Consider the following 27,304-nt stretch of genomic DNA (forward strand, 5'->3'; position numbering starts at 1 on the left):
TTATTCTCTAATCTTCATTTTTTAAGGGCATTATTCTTTAATCATTTAACCCCATCCAAACCCTCGTGTATGAAATGATTGTAGAGTTGACATTACTGGTTGGCGTGGTTGATATTGCCTTGACCTCATGTTCAAGGTTCATTGGTCAATATTTAGTTTGTCTGATTAAACCTGTTTCAGTCTCGGGATCTCTTAGATATTGTAAGCAATAGAACTATATGTTGTGCATGGAATGATTACATGGTGTAGGTGTCTGTCTGAGTGTCTGCCATGTATCATCTGACATTGGACTCATTTTCATGGTTTATTGGTCAACCAATGTTTGCAAAGCCGTTCAATTTTGTTTTCTTCGAAAAAAATACACCCTGAGAGTTTAAACCAAAAAACCAAACACTGTTATTTGATAAAAAAAAAAACAAAAAAAAAAACAACTTCAATTACACTCTAAGAAATCGAAATCACACACTGAGATTTTAACTTGAAAATAACATTCAGAATTTACAGTTACACACTGAGATTTAAAAAAGACACTGAGATGAAATAATTTGAAAAACACCCACTCAATGAGAATTCCGAGATTAATATCCACTTTACTAATGAATGTTCACCACAGAGATGAATAATTCAATAGATCAATATCCCACACTATCGTCATTATAATGGTCTTCAACCAACATTCGTATTAAATTTCAAATTACATACCCGACAAATAGTCTAATTCGGTAGGTCACATTCGTGAAAAGGGAATAGGATTGTAGTTACGAGATAAGGAGCATATTCGATATCATCTGTTGCTACATAGAAATGGAAAGCTCACAATTGAGAAGCTGCCTTTGTGTTCATTTTCATAATTGTTACGTTGATATGCTTTAATAGGCACTTGGGTAAAAAATTGCTTAGTATTGTTTGTCTTTTTTCAGATTGTACCAATGTTTTCTTATCATTTAAATATAGTTTTTCCCCATTTGGTTATATTTTGTAATGAGAGTAATTTGGTCATTTTTAATGTTCTATTGATCTTTAATAATGCATTTCTATACGTTGGATTTCTTTTGAGATATTTTATATTCATTTGGTGCCAAATTGAAGGACTAATGAGTTCTGTCTTTGTCTTAATTAGTTGTATCTCAATATCAGAGTAATTTTCAATTCACAGTGTGCTTTTCAAATGATTCTCAATGCATTTTAATGAAATCTCATTGTGTAATTTTCAATTCTTAGTGTGTGCGTTAGGTCTTTTCAAGTAATCTCGGTGTGTTTTTCTAAATTTTCATGTGTAAATTGGTTAGAACGTGTTTTCTTTACAAGAACGGCTTTTCATAACAACATTTAGGTTTCACCCGGTTTTGTTTTTTTCCTTTTATACTATTAGCAAAAGGTTTCTTTATGGAATGACTTAAAGGTGTACATGTATTTCTGTCATGGGTTATCTGATCCGAGCATGATCTAATTGTCATTGATCATTGATAATGCGGTTAATCTTATGCGATAACAGTAAAACTTTCATTCTGGTATGTACAGCAGGAGAGACATTTCAGCGTGTGCGCTCTTGTAAACTCCATTTACTTAACCATACTGTAAGGCCAATTAAAATTAATTGATAGATTTTCATCCCCGCCCGCCCCTCTGAAATCGTCCCGCCCCCAATTTTTTTATTTTATAAAATTTACGATTTCCGGATTTCGTTCATTCCCGTTACCGGTAACCGTTAAAATTTCGTTTCATCCTCAAGGTAGCACTCCACAGTTAGGTGTGTAGTTTCGCATTTTGGCCCTGTGGATTTTTCAAATATGAGAGCTAGTGTGCAATAAAATTAATTTTTGGATAGCTGAGTATTAAAATAGCCTTTGTATTGGGTTTATATGAACATCAAGGTTATGTAATGTATGTAATATAGGCTGTTTTCTGTATGACAGTCCGTATTTGCATGTCCCTACCATACATTGGTCCGGCAATTATTGTAATGTTTTTTTCCAACTTTTTATCGCACGAACTTTGTGATTGGATTTTATGAAAAAATGAGGCGAAAGACACCCATTTTTTATTTGATCATTAGGAAGATTTATGAAAACAGTTTCTAAAAAGGTATCACTCAAAGGCATTGAAATTCTAGTTTGATCCAAATTTTGGGGGGGATATGTGACATGTTCACCCCCCTTTTTGCAATATTTTATGGTAAATAAATGCAGAATGTTGCCATGGATACACATAAAAGGAATTAATTTTCACCCTTTTAACTTTTGAAAATCAAATCTATGGAAGTTACTGATTACATGCATATGCACATGTACAACACAAACAGTTAGGTTAATGTATTAGAAATCCAGGAATAGGGGATGATAAAACATTTTGTGGCTCATTTTTAATTTTATTTTCTAACTGTGGAGTGCTACCTTATGGCACATCAGAAAGCACAGAAATGCATTTTTTAAGATAAAATTTACCACAAATCTTTAGTCTTTTATGTTCTTGTTTTAGTTCTGAAGGTAAAAAATCTGCTAGGAATGCAATTTATGTTTATTTTATTGTTTACTGTCCTTAGCAACCAAATATACACATTTTGACACTTAGACATGTTGCGGTCTTAAATTTGTACTCCATTAGCTTCGCCCTTGTAACCAAAGATTGCGCTTTATATGATATCCTCAGAATGTATCGCTATATATTTTTGAACACGAATAAGTCAAATAAACATTTTTAGCATGATTTTATATTATAATTTGGCATTAATTAAATTTAATGATGCCAGTACTGTTAGAATTTTATACCCTGCTTGAGAGCTTTTAAACCAAGGTTAGGTATGCTATTTACAGCAAATTTGACCTATAAGTGCTTTCAAATACCTAAAAATTGTACAATTTGTCCTCTTTTAAGGTAATTTTATGATTTTAAATAAGATAAAGGGAAAAGTTTTAGAAATTTACCCCAAAAATGAGACAGACTTGAAGTTTTTCACTATGATCCAGCATTTAATTTTAAATCACTTTTTGTCGCGTTTCAACATCAACTGCTAACCTTCATAAAATCTTTGTTACTGAACCAATTTTAAAAACTAAGGTACCATTTTCATCGTAACAGCTAGTAGAACACAGAAAATATAATAAAAATTGAGGCAGGAGGGGAAAAATTTCACCTTAAGGTAGCACTCCACAGTTAGGTGTGTAGTTTCGCATTTTGGCCCCTGTGGATTTTTCAAATATGAGAGCTAGTGTGCAATAAAATTAATTTTTGGATAGCTGAGTATTAAAATAGCCTTTGTATTGGGTTTATATGAACATCAAGGTTATGTAATGTATGTAATATAGGCTGTTTTCTGTATGACAGTCCGTATTTGCATGTCCCTACCATACATTGGTCCGGCAATTATTGTAATGTTTTTTTCCAACTTTTTATCGCACGAACTTTGTGATTGGATTTTATGAAAAAATGAGGCGAAAGACACCCATTTTTTATTTGATCATTAGGAAGATTTATGAAAACAGTTTCTAAAAAGGTATCACTCAAAGGCATTGAAATTCTAGTTTGATCCAAATTTTGGGGGGGATATGTGACATGTTCACCCCCCTTTTTGCAATATTTTATGGTAAATAAATGCAGAATGTTGCCATGGATACACATAAAAGGAATTAATTTTCACCCTTTTAACTTTTGAAAATCAAATCTATGGAAGTTACTGATTACATGCATATGCACATGTACAACACAAACAGTTAGGTTAATGTATTAGAAATCCAGGAATAGGGGATGATAAAACATTTTGTGGCTCATTTTTAATTTTATTTTCTAACTGTGGAGTGCTACCTTATGGCACATCAGAAAGCACAGAAATGCATTTTTTAAGATAAAATTTACCACAAATCTTTAGTCTTTTATGTTCTTGTTTTAGTTCTGAAGGTAAAAAATCTGCTAGGAATGCAATTTATGTTTATTTTATTGTTTACTGTCCTTAGCAACCAAATATACACATTTTGACACTTAGACATGTTGCGGTCTTAAATTTGTACTCCATTAGCTTCGCCCTTGTAACCAAAGATTGCGCTTTATATGATATCCTCAGAATGTATCGCTATATATTTTTGAACACGAATAAGTCAAATAAACATTTTTAGCATGATTTTATATTATAATTTGGCATTAATTAAATTTAATGATGCCAGTACTGTTAGAATTTTATACCCTGCTTGAGAGCTTTTAAACCAAGGTTAGGTATGCTATTTACAGCAAATTTGACCTATAAGTGCTTTCAAATACCTAAAAATTGTACAATTTGTCCTCTTTTAAGGTAATTTTATGATTTTAAATAAGATAAAGGGAAAAGTTTTAGAAATTTACCCCAAAAATGAGACAGACTTGAAGTTTTTCACTATGATCCAGCATTTAATTTTAAATCACTTTTTGTCGCGTTTCAACATCAACTGCTAACCTTCATAAAATCTTTGTTACTGAACCAATTTTAAAAACTAAGGTACCATTTTCATCGTAACAGCTAGTAGAACACAGAAAATATAATAAAAATTGAGGCAGGAGGGGAAAAATTTCACCTTAAGGTAGCACTCCACAGTTAGGTGTGTAGTTTCGCATTTTGGCCCCTGTGGATTTTTCAAATATGAGAGCTAGTGTGCAATAAAATTAATTTTTGGATAGCTGAGTATTAAAATAGCCTTTGTATTGGGTTTATATGAACATCAAGGTTATGTAATGTATGTAATATAGGCTGTTTTCTGTATGACAGTCCGTATTTGCATGTCCCTACCATACATTGGTCCGGCAATTATTGTAATGTTTTTTTCCAACTTTTTATCGCACGAACTTTGTGATTGGATTTTATGAAAAAATGAGGCGAAAGACACCCATTTTTTATTTGATCATTAGGAAGATTTATGAAAACAGTTTCTAAAAAGGTATCACTCAAAGGCATTGAAATTCTAGTTTGATCCAAATTTTGGGGGGGATATGTGACATGTTCACCCCCCTTTTTGCAATATTTTATGGTAAATAAATGCAGAATGTTGCCATGGATACACATAAAAGGAATTAATTTTCACCCTTTTAACTTTTGAAAATCAAATCTATGGAAGTTACTGATTACATGCATATGCACATGTACAACACAAACAGTTAGGTTAATGTATTAGAAATCCAGGAATAGGGGATGATAAAACATTTTGTGGCTCATTTTTAATTTTATTTTCTAACTGTGGAGTGCTACCTTATGGCACATCAGAAAGCACAGAAATGCATTTTTTAAGATAAAATTTACCACAAATCTTTAGTCTTTTATGTTCTTGTTTTAGTTCTGAAGGTAAAAAATCTGCTAGGAATGCAATTTATGTTTATTTTATTGTTTACTGTCCTTAGCAACCAAATATACACATTTTGACACTTAGACATGTTGCGGTCTTAAATTTGTACTCCATTAGCTTCGCCCTTGTAACCAAAGATTGCGCTTTATATGATATCCTCAGAATGTATCGCTATATATTTTTGAACACGAATAAGTCAAATAAACATTTTTAGCATGATTTTATATTATAATTTGGCATTAATTAAATTTAATGATGCCAGTACTGTTAGAATTTTATACCCTGCTTGAGAGCTTTTAAACCAAGGTTAGGTATGCTATTTACAGCAAATTTGACCTATAAGTGCTTTCAAATACCTAAAAATTGTACAATTTGTCCTCTTTTAAGGTAATTTTATGATTTTAAATAAGATAAAGGGAAAAGTTTTAGAAATTTACCCCAAAAATGAGACAGACTTGAAGTTTTTCACTATGATCCAGCATTTAATTTTAAATCACTTTTTGTCGCGTTTCAACATCAACTGCTAACCTTCATAAAATCTTTGTTACTGAACCAATTTTAAAAACTAAGGTACCATTTTCATCGTAACAGCTAGTAGAACACAGAAAATATAATAAAAATTGAGGCAGGAGGGGAAAAATTTCACCTTAAGGTAGCACTCCACAGTTAGGTGTGTAGTTTCGCATTTTGGCCCCTGTGGATTTTTCAAATATGAGAGCTAGTGTGCAATAAAATTAATTTTTGGATAGCTGAGTATTAAAATAGCCTTTGTATTGGGTTTATATGAACATCAAGGTTATGTAATGTATGTAATATAGGCTGTTTTCTGTATGACAGTCCGTATTTGCATGTCCCTACCATACATTGGTCCGGCAATTATTGTAATGTTTTTTTCCAACTTTTTATCGCACGAACTTTGTGATTGGATTTTATGAAAAAATGAGGCGAAAGACACCCATTTTTTATTTGATCATTAGGAAGATTTATGAAAACAGTTTCTAAAAAGGTATCACTCAAAGGCATTGAAATTCTAGTTTGATCCAAATTTTGGGGGGGATATGTGACATGTTCACCCCCCTTTTTGCAATATTTTATGGTAAATAAATGCAGAATGTTGCCATGGATACACATAAAAGGAATTAATTTTCACCCTTTTAACTTTTGAAAATCAAATCTATGGAAGTTACTGATTACATGCATATGCACATGTACAACACAAACAGTTAGGTTAATGTATTAGAAATCCAGGAATAGGGGATGATAAAACATTTTGTGGCTCATTTTTAATTTTATTTTCTAACTGTGGAGTGCTACCTTATGGCACATCAGAAAGCACAGAAATGCATTTTTTAAGATAAAATTTACCACAAATCTTTAGTCTTTTATGTTCTTGTTTTAGTTCTGAAGGTAAAAAATCTGCTAGGAATGCAATTTATGTTTATTTTATTGTTTACTGTCCTTAGCAACCAAATATACACATTTTGACACTTAGACATGTTGCGGTCTTAAATTTGTACTCCATTAGCTTCGCCCTTGTAACCAAAGATTGCGCTTTATATGATATCCTCAGAATGTATCGCTATATATTTTTGAACACGAATAAGTCAAATAAACATTTTTAGCATGATTTTATATTATAATTTGGCATTAATTAAATTTAATGATGCCAGTACTGTTAGAATTTTATACCCTGCTTGAGAGCTTTTAAACCAAGGTTAGGTATGCTATTTACAGCAAATTTGACCTATAAGTGCTTTCAAATACCTAAAAATTGTACAATTTGTCCTCTTTTAAGGTAATTTTATGATTTTAAATAAGATAAAGGGAAAAGTTTTAGAAATTTACCCCAAAAATGAGACAGACTTGAAGTTTTTCACTATGATCCAGCATTTAATTTTAAATCACTTTTTGTCGCGTTTCAACATCAACTGCTAACCTTCATAAAATCTTTGTTACTGAACCAATTTTAAAAACTAAGGTACCATTTTCATCGTAACAGCTAGTAGAACACAGAAAATATAATAAAAATTGAGGCAGGAGGGGAAAAATTTCACCTTAAGGTAGCACTCCACAGTTAGGTGTGTAGTTTCGCATTTTGGCCCCTGTGGATTTTTCAAATATGAGAGCTAGTGTGCAATAAAATTAATTTTTGGATAGCTGAGTATTAAAATAGCCTTTGTATTGGGTTTATATGAACATCAAGGTTATGTAATGTATGTAATATAGGCTGTTTTCTGTATGACAGTCCGTATTTGCATGTCCCTACCATACATTGGTCCGGCAATTATTGTAATGTTTTTTTCCAACTTTTTATCGCACGAACTTTGTGATTGGATTTTATGAAAAAATGAGGCGAAAGACACCCATTTTTTATTTGATCATTAGGAAGATTTATGAAAACAGTTTCTAAAAAGGTATCACTCAAAGGCATTGAAATTCTAGTTTGATCCAAATTTTGGGGGGGATATGTGACATGTTCACCCCCCTTTTTGCAATATTTTATGGTAAATAAATGCAGAATGTTGCCATGGATACACATAAAAGGAATTAATTTTCACCCTTTTAACTTTTGAAAATCAAATCTATGGAAGTTACTGATTACATGCATATGCACATGTACAACACAAACAGTTAGGTTAATGTATTAGAAATCCAGGAATAGGGGATGATAAAACATTTTGTGGCTCATTTTTAATTTTATTTTCTAACTGTGGAGTGCTACCTTATGGCACATCAGAAAGCACAGAAATGCATTTTTTAAGATAAAATTTACCACAAATCTTTAGTCTTTTATGTTCTTGTTTTAGTTCTGAAGGTAAAAAATCTGCTAGGAATGCAATTTATGTTTATTTTATTGTTTACTGTCCTTAGCAACCAAATATACACATTTTGACACTTAGACATGTTGCGGTCTTAAATTTGTACTCCATTAGCTTCGCCCTTGTAACCAAAGATTGCGCTTTATATGATATCCTCAGAATGTATCGCTATATATTTTTGAACACGAATAAGTCAAATAAACATTTTTAGCATGATTTTATATTATAATTTGGCATTAATTAAATTTAATGATGCCAGTACTGTTAGAATTTTATACCCTGCTTGAGAGCTTTTAAACCAAGGTTAGGTATGCTATTTACAGCAAATTTGACCTATAAGTGCTTTCAAATACCTAAAAATTGTACAATTTGTCCTCTTTTAAGGTAATTTTATGATTTTAAATAAGATAAAGGGAAAAGTTTTAGAAATTTACCCCAAAAATGAGACAGACTTGAAGTTTTTCACTATGATCCAGCATTTAATTTTAAATCACTTTTTGTCGCGTTTCAACATCAACTGCTAACCTTCATAAAATCTTTGTTACTGAACCAATTTTAAAAACTAAGGTACCATTTTCATCGTAACAGCTAGTAGAACACAGAAAATATAATAAAAATTGAGGCAGGAGGGGAAAAATTTCACCTTAAGGTAGCACTCCACAGTTAGGTGTGTAGTTTCGCATTTTGGCCCCTGTGGATTTTTCAAATATGAGAGCTAGTGTGCAATAAAATTAATTTTTGGATAGCTGAGTATTAAAATAGCCTTTGTATTGGGTTTATATGAACATCAAGGTTATGTAATGTATGTAATATAGGCTGTTTTCTGTATGACAGTCCGTATTTGCATGTCCCTACCATACATTGGTCCGGCAATTATTGTAATGTTTTTTTCCAACTTTTTATCGCACGAACTTTGTGATTGGATTTTATGAAAAAATGAGGCGAAAGACACCCATTTTTTATTTGATCATTAGGAAGATTTATGAAAACAGTTTCTAAAAAGGTATCACTCAAAGGCATTGAAATTCTAGTTTGATCCAAATTTTGGGGGGGATATGTGACATGTTCACCCCCCTTTTTGCAATATTTTATGGTAAATAAATGCAGAATGTTGCCATGGATACACATAAAAGGAATTAATTTTCACCCTTTTAACTTTTGAAAATCAAATCTATGGAAGTTACTGATTACATGCATATGCACATGTACAACACAAACAGTTAGGTTAATGTATTAGAAATCCAGGAATAGGGGATGATAAAACATTTTGTGGCTCATTTTTAATTTTATTTTCTAACTGTGGAGTGCTACCTTATGGCACATCAGAAAGCACAGAAATGCATTTTTTAAGATAAAATTTACCACAAATCTTTAGTCTTTTATGTTCTTGTTTTAGTTCTGAAGGTAAAAAATCTGCTAGGAATGCAATTTATGTTTATTTTATTGTTTACTGTCCTTAGCAACCAAATATACACATTTTGACACTTAGACATGTTGCGGTCTTAAATTTGTACTCCATTAGCTTCGCCCTTGTAACCAAAGATTGCGCTTTATATGATATCCTCAGAATGTATCGCTATATATTTTTGAACACGAATAAGTCAAATAAACATTTTTAGCATGATTTTATATTATAATTTGGCATTAATTAAATTTAATGATGCCAGTACTGTTAGAATTTTATACCCTGCTTGAGAGCTTTTAAACCAAGGTTAGGTATGCTATTTACAGCAAATTTGACCTATAAGTGCTTTCAAATACCTAAAAATTGTACAATTTGTCCTCTTTTAAGGTAATTTTATGATTTTAAATAAGATAAAGGGAAAAGTTTTAGAAATTTACCCCAAAAATGAGACAGACTTGAAGTTTTTCACTATGATCCAGCATTTAATTTTAAATCACTTTTTGTCGCGTTTCAACATCAACTGCTAACCTTCATAAAATCTTTGTTACTGAACCAATTTTAAAAACTAAGGTACCATTTTCATCGTAACAGCTAGTAGAACACAGAAAATATAATAAAAATTGAGGCAGGAGGGGAAAAATTTCACCTTAAGGTAGCACTCCACAGTTAGGTGTGTAGTTTCGCATTTTGGCCCCTGTGGATTTTTCAAATATGAGAGCTAGTGTGCAATAAAATTAATTTTTGGATAGCTGAGTATTAAAATAGCCTTTGTATTGGGTTTATATGAACATCAAGGTTATGTAATGTATGTAATATAGGCTGTTTTCTGTATGACAGTCCGTATTTGCATGTCCCTACCATACATTGGTCCGGCAATTATTGTAATGTTTTTTTCCAACTTTTTATCGCACGAACTTTGTGATTGGATTTTATGAAAAAATGAGGCGAAAGACACCCATTTTTTATTTGATCATTAGGAAGATTTATGAAAACAGTTTCTAAAAAGGTATCACTCAAAGGCATTGAAATTCTAGTTTGATCCAAATTTTGGGGGGGATATGTGACATGTTCACCCCCCTTTTTGCAATATTTTATGGTAAATAAATGCAGAATGTTGCCATGGATACACATAAAAGGAATTAATTTTCACCCTTTTAACTTTTGAAAATCAAATCTATGGAAGTTACTGATTACATGCATATGCACATGTACAACACAAACAGTTAGGTTAATGTATTAGAAATCCAGGAATAGGGGATGATAAAACATTTTGTGGCTCATTTTTAATTTTATTTTCTAACTGTGGAGTGCTACCTTATGGCACATCAGAAAGCACAGAAATGCATTTTTTAAGATAAAATTTACCACAAATCTTTAGTCTTTTATGTTCTTGTTTTAGTTCTGAAGGTAAAAAATCTGCTAGGAATGCAATTTATGTTTATTTTATTGTTTACTGTCCTTAGCAACCAAATATACACATTTTGACACTTAGACATGTTGCGGTCTTAAATTTGTACTCCATTAGCTTCGCCCTTGTAACCAAAGATTGCGCTTTATATGATATCCTCAGAATGTATCGCTATATATTTTTGAACACGAATAAGTCAAATAAACATTTTTAGCATGATTTTATATTATAATTTGGCATTAATTAAATTTAATGATGCCAGTACTGTTAGAATTTTATACCCTGCTTGAGAGCTTTTAAACCAAGGTTAGGTATGCTATTTACAGCAAATTTGACCTATAAGTGCTTTCAAATACCTAAAAATTGTACAATTTGTCCTCTTTTAAGGTAATTTTATGATTTTAAATAAGATAAAGGGAAAAGTTTTAGAAATTTACCCCAAAAATGAGACAGACTTGAAGTTTTTCACTATGATCCAGCATTTAATTTTAAATCACTTTTTGTCGCGTTTCAACATCAACTGCTAACCTTCATAAAATCTTTGTTACTGAACCAATTTTAAAAACTAAGGTACCATTTTCATCGTAACAGCTAGTAGAACACAGAAAATATAATAAAAATTGAGGCAGGAGGGGAAAAATTTCACCTTAAGGTAGCACTCCACAGTTAGGTGTGTAGTTTCGCATTTTGGCCCCTGTGGATTTTTCAAATATGAGAGCTAGTGTGCAATAAAATTAATTTTTGGATAGCTGAGTATTAAAATAGCCTTTGTATTGGGTTTATATGAACATCAAGGTTATGTAATGTATGTAATATAGGCTGTTTTCTGTATGACAGTCCGTATTTGCATGTCCCTACCATACATTGGTCCGGCAATTATTGTAATGTTTTTTTCCAACTTTTTATCGCACGAACTTTGTGATTGGATTTTATGAAAAAATGAGGCGAAAGACACCCATTTTTTATTTGATCATTAGGAAGATTTATGAAAACAGTTTCTAAAAAGGTATCACTCAAAGGCATTGAAATTCTAGTTTGATCCAAATTTTGGGGGGGATATGTGACATGTTCACCCCCCTTTTTGCAATATTTTATGGTAAATAAATGCAGAATGTTGCCATGGATACACATAAAAGGAATTAATTTTCACCCTTTTAACTTTTGAAAATCAAATCTATGGAAGTTACTGATTACATGCATATGCACATGTACAACACAAACAGTTAGGTTAATGTATTAGAAATCCAGGAATAGGGGATGATAAAACATTTTGTGGCTCATTTTTAATTTTATTTTCTAACTGTGGAGTGCTACCTTATGGCACATCAGAAAGCACAGAAATGCATTTTTTAAGATAAAATTTACCACAAATCTTTAGTCTTTTATGTTCTTGTTTTAGTTCTGAAGGTAAAAAATCTGCTAGGAATGCAATTTATGTTTATTTTATTGTTTACTGTCCTTAGCAACCAAATATACACATTTTGACACTTAGACATGTTGCGGTCTTAAATTTGTACTCCATTAGCTTCGCCCTTGTAACCAAAGATTGCGCTTTATATGATATCCTCAGAATGTATCGCTATATATTTTTGAACACGAATAAGTCAAATAAACATTTTTAGCATGATTTTATATTATAATTTGGCATTAATTAAATTTAATGATGCCAGTACTGTTAGAATTTTATACCCTGCTTGAGAGCTTTTAAACCAAGGTTAGGTATGCTATTTACAGCAAATTTGACCTATAAGTGCTTTCAAATACCTAAAAATTGTACAATTTGTCCTCTTTTAAGGTAATTTTATGATTTTAAATAAGATAAAGGGAAAAGTTTTAGAAATTTACCCCAAAAATGAGACAGACTTGAAGTTTTTCACTATGATCCAGCATTTAATTTTAAATCACTTTTTGTCGCGTTTCAACATCAACTGCTAACCTTCATAAAATCTTTGTTACTGAACCAATTTTAAAAACTAAGGTACCATTTTCATCGTAACAGCTAGTAGAACACAGAAAATATAATAAAAATTGAGGCAGGAGGGGAAAAATTTCACCTTAAGGTAGCACTCCACAGTTAGGTGTGTAGTTTCGCATTTTGGCCCCTGTGGATTTTTCAAATATGAGAGCTAGTGTGCAATAAAATTAATTTTTGGATAGCTGAGTATTAAAATAGCCTTTGTATTGGGTTTATATGAACATCAAGGTTATGTAATGTATGTAATATAGGCTGTTTTCTGTATGACAGTCCGTATTTGCATGTCCCTACCATACATTGGTCCGGCAATTATTGTAATGTTTTTTTCCAACTTTTTATCGCACGAACTTTGTGATTGGATTTTATGAAAAAATGAGGCGAAAGACACCCATTTTTTATTTGATCATTAGGAAGATTTATGAAAACAGTTTCTAAAAAGGTATCACTCAAAGGCATTGAAATTCTAGTTTGATCCAAATTTTGGGGGGGATATGTGACATGTTCACCCCCCTTTTTGCAATATTTTATGGTAAATAAATGCAGAATGTTGCCATGGATACACATAAAAGGAATTAATTTTCACCCTTTTAACTTTTGAAAATCAAATCTATGGAAGTTACTGATTACATGCATATGCACATGTACAACACAAACAGTTAGGTTAATGTATTAGAAATCCAGGAATAGGGGATGATAAAACATTTTGTGGCTCATTTTTAATTTTATTTTCTAACTGTGGAGTGCTACCTTATGGCACATCAGAAAGCACAGAAATGCATTTTTTAAGATAAAATTTACCACAAATCTTTAGTCTTTTATGTTCTTGTTTTAGTTCTGAAGGTAAAAAATCTGCTAGGAATGCAATTTATGTTTATTTTATTGTTTACTGTCCTTAGCAACCAAATATACACATTTTGACACTTAGACATGTTGCGGTCTTAAATTTGTACTCCATTAGCTTCGCCCTTGTAACCAAAGATTGCGCTTTATATGATATCCTCAGAATGTATCGCTATATATTTTTGAACACGAATAAGTCAAATAAACATTTTTAGCATGATTTTATATTATAATTTGGCATTAATTAAATTTAATGATGCCAGTACTGTTAGAATTTTATACCCTGCTTGAGAGCTTTTAAACCAAGGTTAGGTATGCTATTTACAGCAAATTTGACCTATAAGTGCTTTCAAATACCTAAAAATTGTACAATTTGTCCTCTTTTAAGGTAATTTTATGATTTTAAATAAGATAAAGGGAAAAGTTTTAGAAATTTACCCCAAAAATGAGACAGACTTGAAGTTTTTCACTATGATCCAGCATTTAATTTTAAATCACTTTTTGTCGCGTTTCAACATCAACTGCTAACCTTCATAAAATCTTTGTTACTGAACCAATTTTAAAAACTAAGGTACCATTTTCATCGTAACAGCTAGTAGAACACAGAAAATATAATAAAAATTGAGGCAGGAGGGGAAAAATTTCACCTTAAGGTAGCACTCCACAGTTAGGTGTGTAGTTTCGCATTTTGGCCCCTGTGGATTTTTCAAATATGAGAGCTAGTGTGCAATAAAATTAATTTTTGGATAGCTGAGTATTAAAATAGCCTTTGTATTGGGTTTATATGAACATCAAGGTTATGTAATGTATGTAATATAGGCTGTTTTCTGTATGACAGTCCGTATTTGCATGTCCCTACCATACATTGGTCCGGCAATTATTGTAATGTTTTTTTCCAACTTTTTATCGCACGAACTTTGTGATTGGATTTTATGAAAAAATGAGGCGAAAGACACCCATTTTTTATTTGATCATTAGGAAGATTTATGAAAACAGTTTCTAAAAAGGTATCACTCAAAGGCATTGAAATTCTAGTTTGATCCAAATTTTGGGGGGGATATGTGACATGTTCACCCCCCTTTTTGCAATATTTTATGGTAAATAAATGCAGAATGTTGCCATGGATACACATAAAAGGAATTAATTTTCACCCTTTTAACTTTTGAAAATCAAATCTATGGAAGTTACTGATTACATGCATATGCACATGTACAACACAAACAGTTAGGTTAATGTATTAGAAATCCAGGAATAGGGGATGATAAAACATTTTGTGGCTCATTTTTAATTTTATTTTCTAACTGTGGAGTGCTACCTTATGGCACATCAGAAAGCACAGAAATGCATTTTTTAAGATAAAATTTACCACAAATCTTTAGTCTTTTATGTTCTTGTTTTAGTTCTGAAGGTAGAAAATCTGCTAGGAATGCAATTTATGTTTATTTTATTGTTTACTGTCCTTAGCAACCAAATATACACATTTTGACACTTAGACATGTTGCGGTCTTAAATTTGTACTCCATTAGCTTCGCCCTTGTAACCAAAGATTGCGCTTTATATGATATCCTCAGAATGTATCGCTATATATTTTTGAACACGAATAAGTCAAATAAACATTTTTAGCATGATTTTATATTATAATTTGGCATTAATTAAATTTAATGATGCCAGTACTGTTAGAATTTTATACCCTGCTTGAGAGCTTTTAAACCAAGGTTAGGTATGCTATTTACAGCAAATTTGACCTATAAGTGCTTTCAAATACCTAAAAATTGTACAATTTGTCCTCTTTTAAGGTAATTTTATGATTTTAAATAAGATAAAGGGAAAAGTTTTAGAAATTTACCCCAAAAATGAGACAGACTTGAAGTTTTTCACTATGATCCAGCATTTAATTTTAAATCACTTTTTGTCGCGTTTCAACATCAACTGCTAACCTTCATAAAATCTTTGTTACTGAACCAATTTTAAAAACTAAGGTACCATTTTCATCGTAACAGCTAGTAGAACACAGAAAATATAATAAAAATTGAGGCAGGAGGGGAAAAATTTCACCTTAAGGTAGCACTCCACAGTTAGGTGTGTAGTTTCGCATTTTGGCCCCTGTGGATTTTTCAAATATGAGAGCTAGTGTGCAATAAAATTAATTTTTGGATAGCTGAGTATTAAAATAGCCTTTGTATTGGGTTTATATGAACATCAAGGTTATGTAATGTATGTAATATAGGCTGTTTTCTGTATGACAGTCCGTATTTGCATGTCCCTACCATACATTGGTCCGGCAATTATTGTAATGTTTTTTTCCAACTTTTTATCGCACGAACTTTGTGATTGGATTTTATGAAAAAATGAGGCGAAAGACACCCATTTTTTATTTGATCATTAGGAAGATTTATGAAAACAGTTTCTAAAAAGGTATCACTCAAAGGCATTGAAATTCTAGTTTGATCCAAATTTTGGGGGGGATATGTGACATGTTCACCCCCCTTTTTGCAATATTTTATGGTAAATAAATGCAGAATGTTGCCATGGATACACATAAAAGGAATTAATTTTCACCCTTTTAACTTTTGAAAATCAAATCTATGGAAGTTACTGATTACATGCATATGCACATGTACAACACAAACAGTTAGGTTAATGTATTAGAAATCCAGGAATAGGGGATGATAAAACATTTTGTGGCTCATTTTTAATTTTATTTTCTAACTGTGGAGTGCTACCTTATGGCACATCAGAAAGCACAGAAATGCATTTTTTAAGATAAAATTTACCACAAATCTTTAGTCTTTTATGTTCTTGTTTTAGTTCTGAAGGTAAAAAATCTGCTAGGAATGCAATTTATGTTTATTTTATTGTTTACTGTCCTTAGCAACCAAATATACACATTTTGACACTTAGACATGTTGCGGTCTTAAATTTGTACTCCATTAGCTTCGCCCTTGTAACCAAAGATTGCGCTTTATATGATATCCTCAGAATGTATCGCTATATATTTTTGAACACGAATAAGTCAAATAAACATTTTTAGCATGATTTTATATTATAATTTGGCATTAATTAAATTTAATGATGCCAGTACTGTTAGAATTTTATACCCTGCTTGAGAGCTTTTAAACCAAGGTTAGGTATGCTATTTACAGCAAATTTGACCTATAAGTGCTTTCAAATACCTAAAAATTGTACAATTTGTCCTCTTTTAAGGTAATTTTATGATTTTAAATAAGATAAAGGGAAAAGTTTTAGAAATTTACCCCAAAAATGAGACAGACTTGAAGTTTTTCACTATGATCCAGCATTTAATTTTAAATCACTTTTTGTCGCGTTTCAACATCAACTGCTAACCTTCATAAAATCTTTGTTACTGAACCAATTTTAAAAACTAAGGTACCATTTTCATCGTAACAGCTAGTAGAACACAGAAAATATAATAAAAATTGAGGCAGGAGGGGAAAAATTTCACCTTAAGGTAGCACTCCACAGTTAGGTGTGTAGTTTCGCATTTTGGCCCCTGTGGATTTTTCAAATATGAGAGCTAGTGTGCAATAAAATTAATTTTTGGATAGCTGAGTATTAAAATAGCCTTTGTATTGGGTTTATATGAACATCAAGGTTATGTAATGTATGTAATATAGGCTGTTTTCTGTATGACAGTCCGTATTTGCATGTCCCTACCATACATTGGTCCGGCAATTATTGTAATGTTTTTTTCCAACTTTTTATCGCACGAACTTTGTGATTGGATTTTATGAAAAAATGAGGCGAAAGACACCCATTTTTTATTTGATCATTAGGAAGATTTATGAAAACAGTTTCTAAAAAGGTATCACTCAAAGGCATTGAAATTCTAGTTTGATCCAAATTTTGGGGGGGATATGTGACATGTTCACCCCCCTTTTTGCAATATTTTATGGTAAATAAATGCAGAATGTTGCCATGGATACACATAAAAGGAATTAATTTTCACCCTTTTAACTTTTGAAAATCAAATCTATGGAAGTTACTGATTACATGCATATGCACATGTACAACACAAACAGTTAGGTTAATGTATTAGAAATCCAGGAATAGGGGATGATAAAACATTTTGTGGCTCATTTTTAATTTTATTTTCTAACTGTGGAGTGCTACCTTATGGCACATCAGAAAGCACAGAAATGCATTTTTTAAGATAAAATTTACCACAAATCTTTAGTCTTTTATGTTCTTGTTTTAGTTCTGAAGGTAAAAAATCTGCTAGGAATGCAATTTATGTTTATTTTATTGTTTACTGTCCTTAGCAACCAAATATACACATTTTGACACTTAGACATGTTGCGGTCTTAAATTTGTACTCCATTAGCTTCGCCCTTGTAACCAAAGATTGCGCTTTATATGATATCCTCAGAATGTATCGCTATATATTTTTGAACACGAATAAGTCAAATAAACATTTTTAGCATGATTTTATATTATAATTTGGCATTAATTAAATTTAATGATGCCAGTACTGTTAGAATTTTATACCCTGCTTGAGAGCTTTTAAACCAAGGTTAGGTATGCTATTTACAGCAAATTTGACCTATAAGTGCTTTCAAATACCTAAAAATTGTACAATTTGTCCTCTTTTAAGGTAATTTTATGATTTTAAATAAGATAAAGGGAAAAGTTTTAGAAATTTACCCCAAAAATGAGACAGACTTGAAGTTTTTCACTATGATCCAGCATTTAATTTTAAATCACTTTTTGTCGCGTTTCAACATCAACTGCTAACCTTCATAAAATCTTTGTTACTGAACCAATTTTAAAAACTAAGGTACCATTTTCATCGTAACAGCTAGTAGAACACAGAAAATATAATAAAAATTGAGGCAGGAGGGGAAAAATTTCACCTTAAGGTAGCACTCCACAGTTAGGTGTGTAGTTTCGCATTTTGGCCCCTGTGGATTTTTCAAATATGAGAGCTAGTGTGCAATAAAATTAATTTTTGGATAGCTGAGTATTAAAATAGCCTTTGTATTGGGTTTATATGAACATCAAGGTTATGTAATGTATGTAATATAGGCTGTTTTCTGTATGACAGTCCGTATTTGCATGTCCCTACCATACATTGGTCCGGCAATTATTGTAATGTTTTTTTCCAACTTTTTATCGCACGAACTTTGTGATTGGATTTTATGAAAAAATGAGGCGAAAGACACCCATTTTTTATTTGATCATTAGGAAGATTTATGAAAACAGTTTCTAAAAAGGTATCACTCAAAGGCATTGAAATTCTAGTTTGATCCAAATTTTGGGGGGGATATGTGACATGTTCACCCCCCTTTTTGCAATATTTTATGGTAAATAAATGCAGAATGTTGCCATGGATACACATAAAAGGAATTAATTTTCACCCTTTTAACTTTTGAAAATCAAATCTATGGAAGTTACTGATTACATGCATATGCACATGTACAACACAAACAGTTAGGTTAATGTATTAGAAATCCAGGAATAGGGGATGATAAAACATTTTGTGGCTCATTTTTAATTTTATTTTCTAACTGTGGAGTGCTACCTTATGGCACATCAGAAAGCACAGAAATGCATTTTTTAAGATAAAATTTACCACAAATCTTTAGTCTTTTATGTTCTTGTTTTAGTTCTGAAGGTAAAAAATCTGCTAGGAATGCAATTTATGTTTATTTTATTGTTTACTGTCCTTAGCAACCAAATATACACATTTTGACACTTAGACATGTTGCGGTCTTAAATTTGTACTCCATTAGCTTCGCCCTTGTAACCAAAGATTGCGCTTTATATGATATCCTCAGAATGTATCGCTATATATTTTTGAACACGAATAAGTCAAATAAACATTTTTAGCATGATTTTATATTATAATTTGGCATTAATTAAATTTAATGATGCCAGTACTGTTAGAATTTTATACCCTGCTTGAGAGCTTTTAAACCAAGGTTAGGTATGCTATTTACAGCAAATTTGACCTATAAGTGCTTTCAAATACCTAAAAATTGTACAATTTGTCCTCTTTTAAGGTAATTTTATGATTTTAAATAAGATAAAGGGAAAAGTTTTAGAAATTTACCCCAAAAATGAGACAGACTTGAAGTTTTTCACTATGATCCAGCATTTAATTTTAAATCACTTTTTGTCGCGTTTCAACATCAACTGCTAACCTTCATAAAATCTTTGTTACTGAACCAATTTTAAAAACTAAGGTACCATTTTCATCGTAACAGCTAGTAGAACACAGAAAATATAATAAAAATTGAGGCAGGAGGGGAAAAATTTCACCTTAAGGTAGCACTCCACAGTTAGGTGTGTAGTTTCGCATTTTGGCCCCTGTGGATTTTTCAAATATGAGAGCTAGTGTGCAATAAAATTAATTTTTGGATAGCTGAGTATTAAAATAGCCTTTGTATTGGGTTTATATGAACATCAAGGTTATGTAATGTATGTAATATAGGCTGTTTTCTGTATGACAGTCCGTATTTGCATGTCCCTACCATACATTGGTCCGGCAATTATTGTAATGTTTTTTTCCAACTTTTTATCGCACGAACTTTGTGATTGGATTTTATGAAAAAATGAGGCGAAAGACACCCATTTTTTATTTGATCATTAGGAAGATTTATGAAAACAGTTTCTAAAAAGGTATCACTCAAAGGCATTGAAATTCTAGTTTGATCCAAATTTTGGGGGGGATATGTGACATGTTCACCCCCCTTTTTGCAATATTTTATGGTAAATAAATGCAGAATGTTGCCATGGATACACATAAAAGGAATTAATTTTCACCCTTTTAACTTTTGAAAATCAAATCTATGGAAGTTACTGATTACATGCATATGCACATGTACAACACAAACAGTTAGGTTAATGTATTAGAAATCCAGGAATAGGGGATGATAAAACATTTTGTGGCTCATTTTTAATTTTATTTTCTAACTGTGGAGTGCTACCTTATGGCACATCAGAAAGCACAGAAATGCATTTTTTAAGATAAAATTTACCACAAATCTTTAGTCTTTTATGTTCTTGTTTTAGTTCTGAAGGTAAAAAATCTGCTAGGAATGCAATTTATGTTTATTTTATTGTTTACTGTCCTTAGCAACCAAATATACACATTTTGACACTTAGACATGTTGCGGTCTTAAATTTGTACTCCATTAGCTTCGCCCTTGTAACCAAAGATTGCGCTTTATATGATATCCTCAGAATGTATCGCTATATATTTTTGAACACGAATAAGTCAAATAAACATTTTTAGCATGATTTTATATTATAATTTGGCATTAATTAAATTTAATGATGCCAGTACTGTTAGAATTTTATACCCTGCTTGAGAGCTTTTAAACCAAGGTTAGGTATGCTATTTACAGCAAATTTGACCTATAAGTGCTTTCAAATACCTAAAAATTGTACAATTTGTCCTCTTTTAAGGTAATTTTATGATTTTAAATAAGATAAAGGGAAAAGTTTTAGAAATTTACCCCAAAAATGAGACAGACTTGAAGTTTTTCACTATGATCCAGCATTTAATTTTAAATCACTTTTTGTCGCGTTTCAACATCAACTGCTAACCTTCATAAAATCTTTGTTACTGAACCAATTTTAAAAACTAAGGTACCATTTTCATCGTAACAGCTAGTAGAACACAGAAAATATAATAAAAATTGAGGCAGGAGGGGAAAAATTTCACCTTAAGGTAGCACTCCACAGTTAGGTGTGTAGTTTCGCATTTTGGCCCCTGTGGATTTTTCAAATATGAGAGCTAGTGTGCAATAAAATTAATTTTTGGATAGCTGAGTATTAAAATAGCCTTTGTATTGGGTTTATATGAACATCAAGGTTATGTAATGTATGTAATATAGGCTGTTTTCTGTATGACAGTCCGTATTTGCATGTCCCTACCATACATTGGTCCGGCAATTATTGTAATGTTTTTTTCCAACTTTTTATCGCACGAACTTTGTGATTGGATTTTATGAAAAAATGAGGCGAAAGACACCCATTTTTTATTTGATCATTAGGAAGATTTATGAAAACAGTTTCTAAAAAGGTATCACTCAAAGGCATTGAAATTCTAGTTTGATCCAAATTTTGGGGGGGATATGTGACATGTTCACCCCCCTTTTTGCAATATTTTATGGTAAATAAATGCAGAATGTTGCCATGGATACACATAAAAGGAATTAATTTTCACCCTTTTAACTTTTGAAAATCAAATCTATGGAAGTTACTGATTACATGCATATGCACATGTACAACACAAACAGTTAGGTTAATGTATTAGAAATCCAGGAATAGGGGATGATAAAACATTTTGTGGCTCATTTTTAATTTTATTTTCTAACTGTGGAGTGCTACCTTATGGCACATCAGAAAGCACAGAAATGCATTTTTTAAGATAAAATTTACCACAAATCTTTAGTCTTTTATGTTCTTGTTTTAGTTCTGAAGGTAAAAAATCTGCTAGGAATGCAATTTATGTTTATTTTATTGTTTACTGTCCTTAGCAACCAAATATACACATTTTGACACTTAGACATGTTGCGGTCTTAAATTTGTACTCCATTAGCTTCGCCCTTGTAACCAAAGATTGCGCTTTATATGATATCCTCAGAATGTATCGCTATATATTTTTGAACACGAATAAGTCAAATAAACATTTTTAGCATGATTTTATATTATAATTTGGCATTAATTAAATTTAATGATGCCAGTACTGTTAGAATTTTATACCCTGCTTGAGAGCTTTTAAACCAAGGTTAGGTATGCTATTTACAGCAAATTTGACCTATAAGTGCTTTCAAATACCTAAAAATTGTACAATTTGTCCTCTTTTAAGGTAATTTTATGATTTTAAATAAGATAAAGGGAAAAGTTTTAGAAATTTACCCCAAAAATGAGACAGACTTGAAGTTTTTCACTATGATCCAGCATTTAATTTTAAATCACTTTTTGTCGCGTTTCAACATCAACTGCTAACCTTCATAAAATCTTTGTTACTGAACCAATTTTAAAAACTAAGGTACCATTTTCATCGTAACAGCTAGTAGAACACAGAAAATATAATAAAAATTGAGGCAGGAGGGGAAAAATTTCACCTTAAGGTAGCACTCCACAGTTAGGTGTGTAGTTTCGCATTTTGGCCCCTGTGGATTTTTCAAATATGAGAGCTAGTGTGCAATAAAATTAATTTTTGGATAGCTGAGTATTAAAATAGCCTTTGTATTGGGTTTATATGAACATCAAGGTTATGTAATGTATGTAATATAGGCTGTTTTCTGTATGACAGTCCGTATTTGCATGTCCCTACCATACATTGGTCCGGCAATTATTGTAATGTTTTTTTCCAACTTTTTATCGCACGAACTTTGTGATTGGATTTTATGAAAAAATGAGGCGAAAGACACCCATTTTTTATTTGATCATTAGGAAGATTTATGAAAACAGTTTCTAAAAAGGTATCACTCAAAGGCATTGAAATTCTAGTTTGATCCAAATTTTGGGGGGGATATGTGACATGTTCACCCCCCTTTTTGCAATATTTTATGGTAAATAAATGCAGAATGTTGCCATGGATACACATAAAAGGAATTAATTTTCACCCTTTTAACTTTTGAAAATCAAATCTATGGAAGTTACTGATTACATGCATATGCACATGTACAACACAAACAGTTAGGTTAATGTATTAGAAATCCAGGAATAGGGGATGATAAAACATTTTGTGGCTCATTTTTAATTTTATTTTCTAACTGTGGAGTGCTACCTTATGGCACATCAGAAAGCACAGAAATGCATTTTTTAAGATAAAATTTACCACAAATCTTTAGTCTTTTATGTTCTTGTTTTAGTTCTGAAGGTAAAAAATCTGCTAGGAATGCAATTTATGTTTATTTTATTGTTTACTGTCCTTAGCAACCAAATATACACATTTTGACACTTAGACATGTTGCGGTCTTAAATTTGTACTCCATTAGCTTCGCCCTTGTAACCAAAGATTGCGCTTTATATGATATCCTCAGAATGTATCGCTATATATTTTTGAACACGAATAAGTCAAATAAACATTTTTAGCATGATTTTATATTATAATTTGGCATTAATTAAATTTAATGATGCCAGTACTGTTAGAATTTTATACCCTGCTTGAGAGCTTTTAAACCAAGGTTAGGTATGCTATTTACAGCAAATTTGACCTATAAGTGCTTTCAAATACCTAAAAATTGTACAATTTGTCCTCTTTTAAGGTAATTTTATGATTTTAAATAAGATAAAGGGAAAAGTTTTAGAAATTTACCCCAAAAATGAGACAGACTTGAAGTTTTTCACTATGATCCAGCATTTAATTTTAAATCACTTTTTGTCGCGTTTCAACATCAACTGCTAACCTTCATAAAATCTTTGTTACTGAACCAATTTTAAAAACTAAGGTACCATTTTCATCGTAACAGCTAGTAGAACACAGAAAATATAATAAAAATTGAGGCAGGAGGGGAAAAATTTCACCTTAAGGTAGCACTCCACAGTTAGGTGTGTAGTTTCGCATTTTGGCCCCTGTGGATTTTTCAAATATGAGAGCTAGTGTGCAATAAAATTAATTTTTGGATAGCTGAGTATTAAAATAGCCTTTGTATTGGGTTTATATGAACATCAAGGTTATGTAATGTATGTAATATAGGCTGTTTTCTGTATGACAGTCCGTATTTGCATGTCCCTACCATACATTGGTCCGGCAATTATTGTAATGTTTTTTTCCAACTTTTTATCGCACGAACTTTGTGATTGGATTTTATGAAAAAATGAGGCGAAAGACACCCATTTTTTATTTGATCATTAGGAAGATTTATGAAAACAGTTTCTAAAAAGGTATCACTCAAAGGCATTGAAATTCTAGTTTGATCCAAATTTTGGGGGGGATATGTGACATGTTCACCCCCCTTTTTGCAATATTTTATGGTAAATAAATGCAGAATGTTGCCATGGATACACATAAAAGGAATTAATTTTCACCCTTTTAACTTTTGAAAATCAAATCTATGGAAGTTACTGATTACATGCATATGCACATGTACAACACAAACAGTTAGGTTAATGTATTAGAAATCCAGGAATAGGGGATGATAAAACATTTTGTGGCTCATTTTTAATTTTATTTTCTAACTGTGGAGTGCTACCTTATGGCACATCAGAAAGCACAGAAATGCATTTTTTAAGATAAAATTTACCACAAATCTTTAGTCTTTTATGTTCTTGTTTTAGTTCTGAAGGTAAAAAATCTGCTAGGAATGCAATTTATGTTTATTTTATTGTTTACTGTCCTTAGCAACCAAATATACACATTTTGACACTTAGACATGTTGCGGTCTTAAATTTGTACTCCATTAGCTTCGCCCTTGTAACCAAAGATTGCGCTTTATATGATATCCTCAGAATGTATCGCTATATATTTTTGAACACGAATAAGTCAAATAAACATTTTTAGCATGATTTTATATTATAATTTGGCATTAATTAAATTTAATGATGCCAGTACTGTTAGAATTTTATACCCTGCTTGAGAGCTTTTAAACCAAGGTTAGGTATGCTATTTACAGCAAATTTGACCTATAAGTGCTTTCAAATACCTAAAAATTGTACAATTTGTCCTCTTTTAAGGTAATTTTATGATTTTAAATAAGATAAAGGGAAAAGTTTTAGAAATTTACCCCAAAAATGAGACAGACTTGAAGTTTTTCACTATGATCCAGCATTTAATTTTAAATCACTTTTTGTCGCGTTTCAACATCAACTGCTAACCTTCATAAAATCTTTGTTACTGAACCAATTTTAAAAACTAAGGTACCATTTTCATCGTAACAGCTAGTAGAACACAGAAAATATAATAAAAATTGAGGCAGGAGGGGAAAAATTTCACCTTAAGGTAGCACTCCACAGTTAGGTGTGTAGTTTCGCATTTTGGCCCCTGTGGATTTTTCAAATATGAGAGCTAGTGTGCAATAAAATTAATTTTTGGATAGCTGAGTATTAAAATAGCCTTTGTATTGGGTTTATATGAACATCAAGGTTATGTAATGTATGTAATATAGGCTGTTTTCTGTATGACAGTCCGTATTTGCATGTCCCTACCATACATTGGTCCGGCAATTATTGTAATGTTTTTTTCCAACTTTTTATCGCACGAACTTTGTGATTGGATTTTATGAAAAAATGAGGCGAAAGACACCCATTTTTTATTTGATCATTAGGAAGATTTATGAAAACAGTTTCTAAAAAGGTATCACTCAAAGGCATTGAAATTCTAGTTTGATCCAAATTTTGGGGGGGATATGTGACATGTTCACCCCCCTTTTTGCAATATTTTATGGTAAATAAATGCAGAATGTTGCCATGGATACACATAAAAGGAATTAATTTTCACCCTTTTAACTTTTGAAAATCAAATCTATGGAAGTTACTGATTACATGCATATGCACATGTACAACACAAACAGTTAGGTTAATGTATTAGAAATCCAGGAATAGGGGATGATAAAACATTTTGTGGCTCATTTTTAATTTTATTTTCTAACTGTGGAGTGCTACCTTATGGCACATCAGAAAGCACAGAAATGCATTTTTTAAGATAAAATTTACCACAAATCTTTAGTCTTTTATGTTCTTGTTTTAGTTCTGAAGGTAAAAAATCTGCTAGGAATGCAATTTATGTTTATTTTATTGTTTACTGTCCTTAGCAACCAAATATACACATTTTGACACTTAGACATGTTGCGGTCTTAAATTTGTACTCCATTAGCTTCGCCCTTGTAACCAAAGATTGCGCTTTATATGATATCCTCAGAATGTATCGCTATATATTTTTGAACACGAATAAGTCAAATAAACATTTTTAGCATGATTTTATATTATAATTTGGCATTAATTAAATTTAATGATGCCAGTACTGTTAGAATTTTATACCCTGCTTGAGAGCTTTTAAACCAAGGTTAGGTATGCTATTTACAGCAAATTTGACCTATAAGTGCTTTCAAATACCTAAAAATTGTACAATTTGTCCTCTTTTAAGGTAATTTTATGATTTTAAATAAGATAAAGGGAAAAGTTTTAGAAATTTACCCCAAAAATGAGACAGACTTGAAGTTTTTCACTATGATCCAGCATTTAATTTTAAATCACTTTTTGTCGCGTTTCAACATCAACTGCTAACCTTCATAAAATCTTTGTTACTGAACCAATTTTAAAAACTAAGGTACCATTTTCATCGTAACAGCTAGTAGAACACAGAAAATATAATAAAAATTGAGGCAGGAGGGGAAAAATTTCACCTTAAGGTAGCACTCCACAGTTAGGTGTGTAGTTTCGCATTTTGGCCCCTGTGGATTTTTCAAATATGAGAGCTAGTGTGCAATAAAATTAATTTTTGGATAGCTGAGTATTAAAATAGCCTTTGTATTGGGTTTATATGAACATCAAGGTTATGTAATGTATGTAATATAGGCTGTTTTCTGTATGACAGTCCGTATTTGCATGTCCCTACCATACATTGGTCCGGCAATTATT

This window comes from Mytilus galloprovincialis, chromosome 4 (assembly GCF_965363235.1).
Source record: "Mytilus galloprovincialis chromosome 4, xbMytGall1.hap1.1, whole genome shotgun sequence".
Classification (NCBI taxonomy): Eukaryota; Metazoa; Mollusca; class Bivalvia; order Mytilida; family Mytilidae; genus Mytilus; species Mytilus galloprovincialis.